Source organism: Eubalaena glacialis, chromosome 3 (genome assembly GCF_028564815.1).
Source record: "Eubalaena glacialis isolate mEubGla1 chromosome 3, mEubGla1.1.hap2.+ XY, whole genome shotgun sequence".
Lineage (NCBI taxonomy): Eukaryota > Metazoa > Chordata > Mammalia > Artiodactyla > Balaenidae > Eubalaena > Eubalaena glacialis.
Window position 1 is genome coordinate 173,420,242 of NC_083718.1, and position 9,812 is coordinate 173,430,053.

Sequence of the window (9,812 nt, forward strand, 5' to 3'; positions counted from 1 at the left end):
TTGTATATAGGTGCCACATCTTCTTTATCCATTCATCTGTCGATGGACACTTAGGTTGCTTCCACATCCTGGCTATTGTAAGTAGTGCTGCAATGAACATTGTGGTACATGACTGTTTTTGAATTATGGTTTTCTCAGGATATATGCCCAGTAGTGGGATTGCTGGGTCATATGGTAGTTCTATTTTTAGTTTTTTAAGGAACCTCCATACTGTTCTCCATAGTGGCTGTATCAATTTACATTCCCACCAACAGTGCAAGAGGGTTCCCTTTTCTCCACACCTTCTCCAGCATTTATTGTTTGTAGATTTTTTGATGATGCCCATTCTGACCAGTGTGAGGTGATACATCATTGCGGTTTTGATTTGCATTTCTCTAATGATTAGTGATGTTGAGCATCCTTTCATGTGTTTGTTGGCAATCTGTATATCTTCTTTGGAGAAATGTCTATTTAGGTCTTCTGCCCATTTTTGGATTGGGTTGTTTGTTTTTATGATACTGAAATTCATGAGCTGCTTGTATATTTTGGAGATTAATCCTTAGTCAGTTCCTTTGTTTGCAAATATTTTCTCCCATTCTGAGGGTTGTCTTTTCGTCTTGTTTATGGTTTCCTTTGCTGTGCTAAAGCATTTAAGTTTCATTAGGTCCCATTTGTTTATTTTTGTTTTTATTTCCATTTCTCTAGGAGGTGGGTCAAAAAGGATCTTGCTGTGATTTATGTCGTAGAGTGTTCTGCCTATGTTTTCCTCTAAGAGTTTTACAGTGTCTGGCCTTACATTTAGGTCTTTCATCCATTTTGAGTTTATTTTTGTGTAAGGTGTTAGGGAGTGTTCTAATTTCATTCTTTTACATGTAGCTGTCCAGTTTTCCCAGCACCACTTATTGAAGAGGCTGTCTTTTCTCCAGTGTATATTCTTTGTAGTATAGTCTGAAGTATAGTCTGAAGTCAGGGAGCCTGATTCCTCCAGCTCTGTTTTTCTTTCTCAAGATTGCTTTGGCTATTTGGAGTCTTTAGTGTTTCCATACAAATTGTGAAATTTTTTGTTCTAGTTCTTTGAGAAATGCCATTGGTAGTTTGATAGGGATTGCATTGAATCTGTAGATTACTTAGGGTAGTATAGTCATTTTCACAATGTTGATTCTTCCAATCCAAGAACATGGTATATCTCTCCATCTGTTTGTATCATCTTTAATTGCGTATATTGAAGAATCCTTGCACTCCTGGGATAAACCCCACTTGATCATGGTGTATGATCCTTTTAATGTGCCATTGGATTCTGTTTGCTAGTATTTTGTTGAGGATTTTTGCATCTATGTTCATCAGTGATACTGGCCTGTAGTTTTCCTTTTTTGTGACATCTTTGTCTGTTTTGGTATCAGGGTGATGGTGGCCTTGTAGAATGAGTTTGGGAGTGTTCCTCCCTCTGCTATATTTTGGAAGAGTTTGAGAAGGATAGGTGTTAGCTCTTCTCTAAATGTTTGATAGAATTCACCTGTGAAGCCATCAGGTCCTGGGCTTTTGTTTGTTGGAAGATTTTAAATCACAGTTTCAATTTCAGTGCCTGTGATTCAGTGCTGTTTATATTTTCTATTTCTTCCTGGTTCAGTCTCGGAAGGTTGTGCTTTTCTAAGAATTTGTCTGTTTCTTCCAGGTTGTCCATTTTATTGGCATATAGTTGCTTGCAGTAATCTCTCATGGTCCTTTGTATTTCTTGCAGTGTCAGTTGTTACTACTCCTTTTTCATTTCTAATTCTGCTGATTTGAGTCTTCTCCCTTTTTTTCTTGATGAGTCTGGCTAATGGTTTATCAATTTTGTTTATCTTCTCAAAGAACCAGTTTTTAGTTTTACTGACCTTTGTTATTGTTTCCTTCATTTATTTTATTTTATTTTTATGCTTTCATTTTATTTTTTTATACAACAGGTTCTTATTAGCCATCAATTTTATACACATCAGTGTATACATGTCAATCCCAATCGCCCAATTCATCCCACCACCACCCCCCACCCACCCCCGCCACTTTCCCCCCTTGGTGTCCATACGTTTGTTCTCTACATCTGTGTCTCAATTTCTGCTCTGCAAACCGGTTCATCTGTACCATTTTTCTAGGTTCCACATATATGTGTTAATATACGATATTTGTTTTTCTCTTTCTGACTTACTTCACTCTGTATGACAGTCTCTAGATCCATCCACATCTCAACAAATGACCCAATTTCATTCCTTTTTAAGGCTGAGTAATACTCCAGTGTATATATGTACCACATCTTCTTTATTCATTCGTCTGTAGATGGGCACTTAGGTTGCTTCCCTGACCTGGCTATTGTAAATAGTGCTGCAATGAACTTTGGGGTGCATGTGTCTTTTTGAATTACGGTTTTCTCTGGGTATATACCCAGTAGTGGGATTGCTGGATCATATGGTAGTTCTATTTTTAGTTTTTTAAGGAACCTCCATACTGTTCTCCATAGTGGCTGTATCAATTTACATTCCTACCAACAGTGCAAGAGGGTTTCCTTTTCTCCACACCCTCTCCAGCATTTGTTGTTTGTAGATTTTCTGATGATGCCCATTCTAACTGGTGTGAGGTGATCCCTCATTGTAGTTTTGATTTGCATTTCTCTAATAATTAGTGATGTTGAGCAGCTTTTCATGTGCTTCTTGGCCATCTGTATGTCTTCTTTGGAGAAATGTCTATTTAGGTCTTCTGCCCATTTTTGGATTGGGTTGTTTGTTTTTTTATTATTGAGCTGCATGAGCTGTTTATATATTTGGGAGATTAATCCTCTGTCTGTTGATTCATTTGCAAATATTTTCTCCCATTCTGAGGGTTGTCTTTTCGTCTTGTTAGTAGTTTCCTTTGCTGTGCAAAAGCTTTTAAGTTTCATTAGGTCCCATTTGTTTGTTTTTGTTTTTATTTCCATTACTCTAGGAGATGGATCAAAAAAGATCTTGCTGTGATTTATGTCAAAGAGAGTTCTTCCTATGTTTTCCTCTAAGAGTTTTATAGTGTACAGTCTTATATTTAGGTCTCTAATCCATTTTGAGTTTATTTTTGTCTATGGTGTTAGGGAGTGTCCTAATTTCATTCTTTTACACATAGCTGTCCAGTTTTCCCAGCACCACTTATTGAAGAGACTGTCTTGTCTCCATTGTATATCCTTGCCTCCTTTGTCATAGATTAGTTGACCATAGGTGTGTGGGTTTATCTCTGGGGTTTCTATCCTGTTCCATTGATCTATATTTCTGTTTTTGTGCCAGTACTATGTTGTCTTGATTACTGTATCTTTGTAGTATACTCTGATGTCAGGGAGTCTGATTCCTCCAGCATCGTTTTTTTCCCTCAAGACCGCTTTGACTATTCGGCATCTTTTGTGTCTCCATACAAATTTTAAGATTTTTTGTTCTAGTTCCGTAAAAAATGCCATTGGTAATTTGATAGGGATTGCATTGAATCTGTAGATTGCTTTGGGTGGTATAGTCATTTTCACAATATTGATTCTTCCAATCCAAGAACATGGTATACCTCTCCATCTGTTGGTATCATCTTTAATTTCTTTCATCAGTGTCTTATAGTTTTCTGCATACAGGTCTTTTGTGTCCCTAGGCAGGTTTATTCCTAGGTATTTTATTCTTTTTGTTGCAATGGTAAATGGGAGTGCTTCTTTAGTTTCTCTTTCAGATTTTTCATCATTAGTATATAGGAATACAAGAGATTTCTGTGCATTAATTTCGTATCCTGCAACTTTACCAAATTCATTGATTAGCCCTAGTAGTTTTCTGGTGGCACTTTTAGGATTCTCTATGTATAGTACCATGTCATCTGCAGTGACAGTTTTACTTCTTCTTTTCCAATTTGTATTCCTTTTATTTCTTTTTCTTCTCTGATTGCCGTGGCTAGGACTTCCAAAACTATGTCGAATAATAGTGGTGAGAGTGGACATCCTTGTCTTCTTCCTGATCTTAGAGGAAATGCTTTCAGTTTTTCACCATTGAGAATGATGTTTGCTGTGGGTTTGTCATATATGGCCTTTATTATGTTGAGGTAGGTTCCCTCTATGCCCACTTTCTGGAGAGTTTTTATCATAAATGGGTGTTGAATTTTGTCAAAAGCTTTTTCTGCATCTATTGAGATGATCATATGGTTTTTATTCTTCAATTTGTTAATATGGTGTATCACATTGATTGATTTATGTATATTGAAGAATCCTTGCATCCCTGGGATAAATCCCACTTGATCATGGTGTATGACCCTTTTAATGTGTCGTTGAATTCTGTTTGCTAGTATTTTGTTGAGGATTTTTGCCTCTATATTCATCAGTGATATTGGTCTGTAATTTTCTTTTTTTGTAGTATCTTTGTCTGGTTTTGATAACAGGGTGATGGTAGCCTCATAGAATGAGTCTGGTAGTGTTCCTTCCTCTGCAAATTTGTGGAAGAGTTTGAGAAGGATGGGTGTTAGCTCTTCTCTAAATGTTTGATAGAATTCACCTGTGAAGCCATCTGGCCCTGGGCTTTTGTTTGTTGGAAGATTTTTAATCACAGTTTCAATTTCATTACTTATGATTGGTCTGTTCATATTTTCTATTTCTTCCTGGTTCAGTCTTGGAAGGTTATACCTTTCTAAGAATTTGTCCATTTCTTCCAGGTTGTCCATTTTATTGGCATAGAGTTGTTTGTAGTAGTCTCTTAGGATGCTTTGTATTTCTGCAGTGTCTGTTGTAACTTCTCCTTTTTCATTTCTAATTTTATTGATTTGAGTCCTCTCCCTCTTTTTCTTGATAGTCTGGCTAATGGTTTATCAATTTTGTGTACCTTCTCAAAGAACCATCTCTGAGTTTTATTGATCTTTGTTATTGTTTTCTTTGTTTCTATTTCATTTATTTCTGCTCTGATCTTCATGATTTCTTTCCTTCTGCTAACTTTGGGTTTTGTTTGTTCTTCTTTCTCTAGTTCCTTTAGGTGTAAGGTTAGATTGTCTACTTGAGATTTTTCTTGTTTCTTGAGGTAGGCTTGTATAGCTATAAACTCCCCTCTTAGAACTGATTTTGCTGCATCCCATAGGTTTTGGATCGTTGTGTTTTCATTGTCATTTGTCTCTAGGTATTTTTTGATTTCCTCTTTGATTTCTTCAGTGATCTCTGGTTATTTAGTAACGTATTGTTTAGCCTCCATGTGTTTGTGTTTTTTACTTTTTTTTCCCTGTAATTCATTCCTAATCTCATAGCATTGTGGTCAGAAAACATGCTTGATATGATTTCAATTTTCCTAAATTTACTGAGGCTTGATTTGTGACCCAAGATGTGATCTATCCTGGAGAATGTTCCATGAGCACTTGAGAAGAAAGTGTAATCTGCTGTTTTTGGATGGAATGTCCTATAAATATCATTTAAATCTGCCTGGTCTATTGTGTCATTTAAAGCTTCTGTTTCCTTATTTATTTTCATTTTGGATGATCTGTCCATTGGTGTAAGTGAGGTGTTAAAGTCCCCCACTATTATTGTGTTACTGTCGATTTCCTCTTTTATAGCTGTTAGCAGTTGCCTTATGTATTGAGGTGCTCCGATGTTGGGTGCATATATATTTATAATTGTTATATCTTCTTCTTGCATTGATCCCTTGATCAGTATGTAGTGTCCTTCCTTGTCTCTTGTAACAGTCTTTATTTTAAAGTCTGTTTTATCTGATATGAGTATTGCTACTACAGCTTTCTTTTGATTTCCATTTGCATGGAATATCTTTTTCCATCCCCTCACTTTCAGTCTGTATGTGTCCCTAGGTCTGAAGTGGGTCTCTTGTAGACAGCATATATATGGGTCTTGTTTTTGTATCCATTCAGCAAGCCTGTGTCTTTTGGTTGGAGCATTTAATCCATTCACGTTTAAGGTAATTATCAATATGTATGTTCCTATGACCATTTTCTTAATTGTTTTGGGTTTGTTTTTGTAGGTCCTTTTCTTCTCTTGTGTTTCCCACTTAGAGAAGTTCCTTTAGCATTTGTTGTAGAGCTGGTTTGGTGGTGCTGCATTCTCTTAGCTTTTGCTTGTCTGTAAAGCTTTTGATTTCTCCATCAAATCTGAATGAGATCCTTGCTGGGTAGAGTAATCTTGGTTGTAGGTTCTTCCCTTGCATCACTTTAAGTATATCATGCCACTCCCTTCTGACTTGTAGAGCTTCTGCTGAGAAATCAGCTGTTAACCTTATAGGAGTTCTTTTGTATGTTATTCGTCGTTTTTCCCTTGATGCTTTCAATAATTTTTCTTTGTGTTTAATTTTTGCCAATTTGATTACTATGTGTCTCGGCGTGTTTCTCCTTGGGTTTATCCTGTATGGGACCCTATGCGCTTCCTGGACTTGGGTGGCTATTTCCTTTCCCATGTTAGGGAAGTTTTCGACTATAATCTCTTCAAATATTTTCTCGGGTACTTTCTCCCTCTCTTCTCCTTCTGAGACCCCTATAATGTGAACGTTGTTGCGTTTAATGTTGTGCCAGAGGTCTCTTAGACTGTCTTCATTTCTTTTCATTCTTTTTTCTTTATTCTGTTCTGCAGCAGTGAATTCCACCATTCTGTCTTCCAGGTCACTTATCCGTTCTTCTGCCTCAATTATTCTGCTATTGACTCCTTCTAGTGTAGTTTTCATTTCAGTTATTGTATTGTTCATCTCTGTTTGTTTGTTCTTTAATTCTTCTAGGTCTTTGTTAAACATTTCTTGCATCTTCTCAATCTTTGCCTCCATTCTTTTTCCGAGGTCCTGGATCACCTTCACTATCATTATTTTGAATTCTTTTTCTGGAAGGTTGCCTATCTCCACTTCATTTAGTTGTTTTTCTGGGGCTTTATCTTGTTCCTTCATCTGGTACATAGCCCTCTGCCTTTTCATCTTGTCTATCTTTCTGTGAATGTGGTTTTTCTTTCACAGGCTGCAGGATTGTAGTTCTTCCTGCTTTTGCTGTCTTCCCTCTGGTGGGTGAGGCTATCTAAGAAGCTTGTGCAAGTTTCCTGATGGCAGGGACTGGTGGTGGGTAGAGCTGGCTGTTGCTCCTTCATTTATTTTTCATTTATTTCTGATCTAATCTTTATGATTTTTTTCATTCTGCTAACTTTTTTTTGTTGTTCTTCTTCCTTCTCTGATTGCTTTAGGTGTAAGGTTAGGTTGTTTGATATTTTTCTTGTTTCTTTTTTTGTGTGTGTGGATAGAAAACTAAAACCATGGCTTCTGGAGGTAAGGTGTTTCTTTAAGAAGAAAGAGAAGTGATCCTTATTCTTTTTTTTTTTAATTTTATTTATTTTTTTATACAGCAGGTTCTTGAGGTAGGATTGTATTGCTATAAACTTCCCTCTTAGAACTGCTTTTGCTGCATCCCATAGGTTTTGGGTCTTCGTGTTTTCATTGTCATTTTTCTAGGTATTTTTTGATTTCCTCTTTGAATTCTTCAGTGATCTCTTGGTTATTTAGTAGCATATTGTTTAGCCTCCATGTGTTTGTATTTTTTACTGTTTTTTTCCTGTAATTGATATCTAATCTCATAGCGTTGTGGTCAGAAAAGATACTTGGTACGATTTCAATTTTCTTAAATTTACCAAGGCTTGATTTGTGACCCAAGATATGATCTATCCTGGAGAATGTTCCATGAGCACTTGAGAAGAAAGTGTATTCTGTTGTTTTTGGATGGAATGCCCTATAAATATCAATTAAGTCCATCTTGTTTAATGTGTCGTTTAAAGCTTGTGTTTCCGTATTTATTTTCATTTTGGATGATCTGTCCATTGGTGAAAGTGGGGTGTTAAAGTCCCCTACTATGATTGTGTTACTGTTGATTTCCCCTTTTATGGCTGTTAGCATTTGCCTTATGTATTGAGGTGCTCCTATATTGGGTGCATTAATATTTACAATTGTTATATCTTCTTCTTGGATTGATCTTTTGATCATTATGTAGTGTCCTTCTTCATCTCTTGTAATAGTCTTTATTTTAAAGTCTATTTTGTCTGAGAATTGCTACTCCAGCTTTCGTTTTTTTATAAATTTATTTATTTATTTAATTTTTGGCTGTGTTGGGTCTTCGTTGCTGCGTGTGGGCTTTCTCAAGGTGCGGCGAGCGGGGGGCTACTCTTCGTTGTGGTGTGTGGGATTCTCATTGTGGTGGCTCCTCTTGTTGTGGAGCACAGGCTCTAGGAGTGCAGGCTTCAGTAGTTTCAGCACGCAGGCTCAGTAGTTGTGGCTTGTGGGCTCTAGAGCACAGGCTCAGTAGTTGTGGCGCACAGGCTTAGTTGCTTGGCGGCATGTGGGATCTTCCCGGACCAGGGCTCGAACCCATGTCACCTGCATTGGCAGGTGGATTCTTAGCCACTGCACCACCAGGGAAGTCCCTCCAGCTTTCTTTTGATTTCCATTTGCATGGAATATTTTTTCCATCCCCTTACTTTCATGACTGGGGATCTTAATGAACTTTAGCTAGAAGGAGGAAAGACCAGACCAGGGCTACCACTGTTATTAGCAAAAAGCAAGTCTCCCATATTAGCTGGATAAGGGGGATTGCCATAACAAATTACTACAAACTTGGTGGCTTATAACAACAGAAATTTATTCTCTCACAATTCTGGAGGCTGGAAGTTGGATATCAAGGTGTTGGCAGGGTTGGTTCCTTTTGGAGGCTCTGAGGGAGCATCTGTTCCATGCCTCTCTCCTGGCTTCTGGTGGCTGCTGGCAGCCCTTGGCATTCCTGAGCTTATAGACATGTTATTCCAGTCTCTGCCACCTTCTTCACAAGCTTCCCCTCTGTGTCTCTGTGTCTTCCCCTTTTCTGTCTCTTACAAGGACATTCATCATTGGATCTAGGGCCCACTCTTATCCAGGATGATCGCATCTCAAGATGCTTACCTTAAATACACCTGCAAAGACTCTTATTCCAAATAAGGTCACATTCTGAGGTTCCGGGTGGACGTATATTTTGGGGCCACAAGTCAACCCAGTACAGGGATGGCTGGTCCTTTTTGTGGTTTGGATGTAATGTCCTGAAAATATCAAATAAGTCTAACTGTTCTATTGTATCATTTAGGATCGCTGTTGCCTTGTTGATTTTCTGTCTAGAAGATCTGTTCATTGATGTAAGTGGGGTGTTAAAGTCTCCTACTATTATTGAATTCCCGTCAATTTCTACCTTTATGTCTGTTAGTATTTGTTTTATGCACTTGGGTGCTTCTAAATTACTTCATATATGTTGACGAGTATACAATCCTCTTCTTGTATTGATTCTTTTATCATTATATAGTGTCCTTCTTTATAGACTTTGCTTTAAAGTCTATTTTGTCTGATATGAGTATTGCAACTCCTGATTTCTTTTCATTTCCATTTACATGAAATATCTTTTTCCATTGCCTCACTTTCAATCTATGTATGTCCTTTGCCCTAAGGTGGGTTTCTTGTAGGAAGCGTATTGTAGCCTTTTGTTTTTTTATCACGTCTGCCACTCTATGTCTTTTGATTGGCGCATTCAGTCCATTGACATTTAAGGTAATTATTCCTTTCTGTGGTTTGGACAATGTTCACGTTTTTGTCTGTGTTCAGACATCATTACAGAGTGGTCCTGTTTGTCTTGATCCATCGTGGTCACAGAGTGGCCTTGTCTGACACTGATGTTCTGTGAAACTGTATATGTTCAGCAGGAGAGCACCAAGGCCCAGCTGTGTGAGCCAGGCCAGCCTCTGGAGGTCAGGGCCTGCCTTCCTCTTGTTCAACTTGAAGGCAGTGAGGGAGGCAGCCATCTGGGAGAAGAGTTCCAGCCACAGGGGCAGGGTGGGAGTGTGCCTTGAG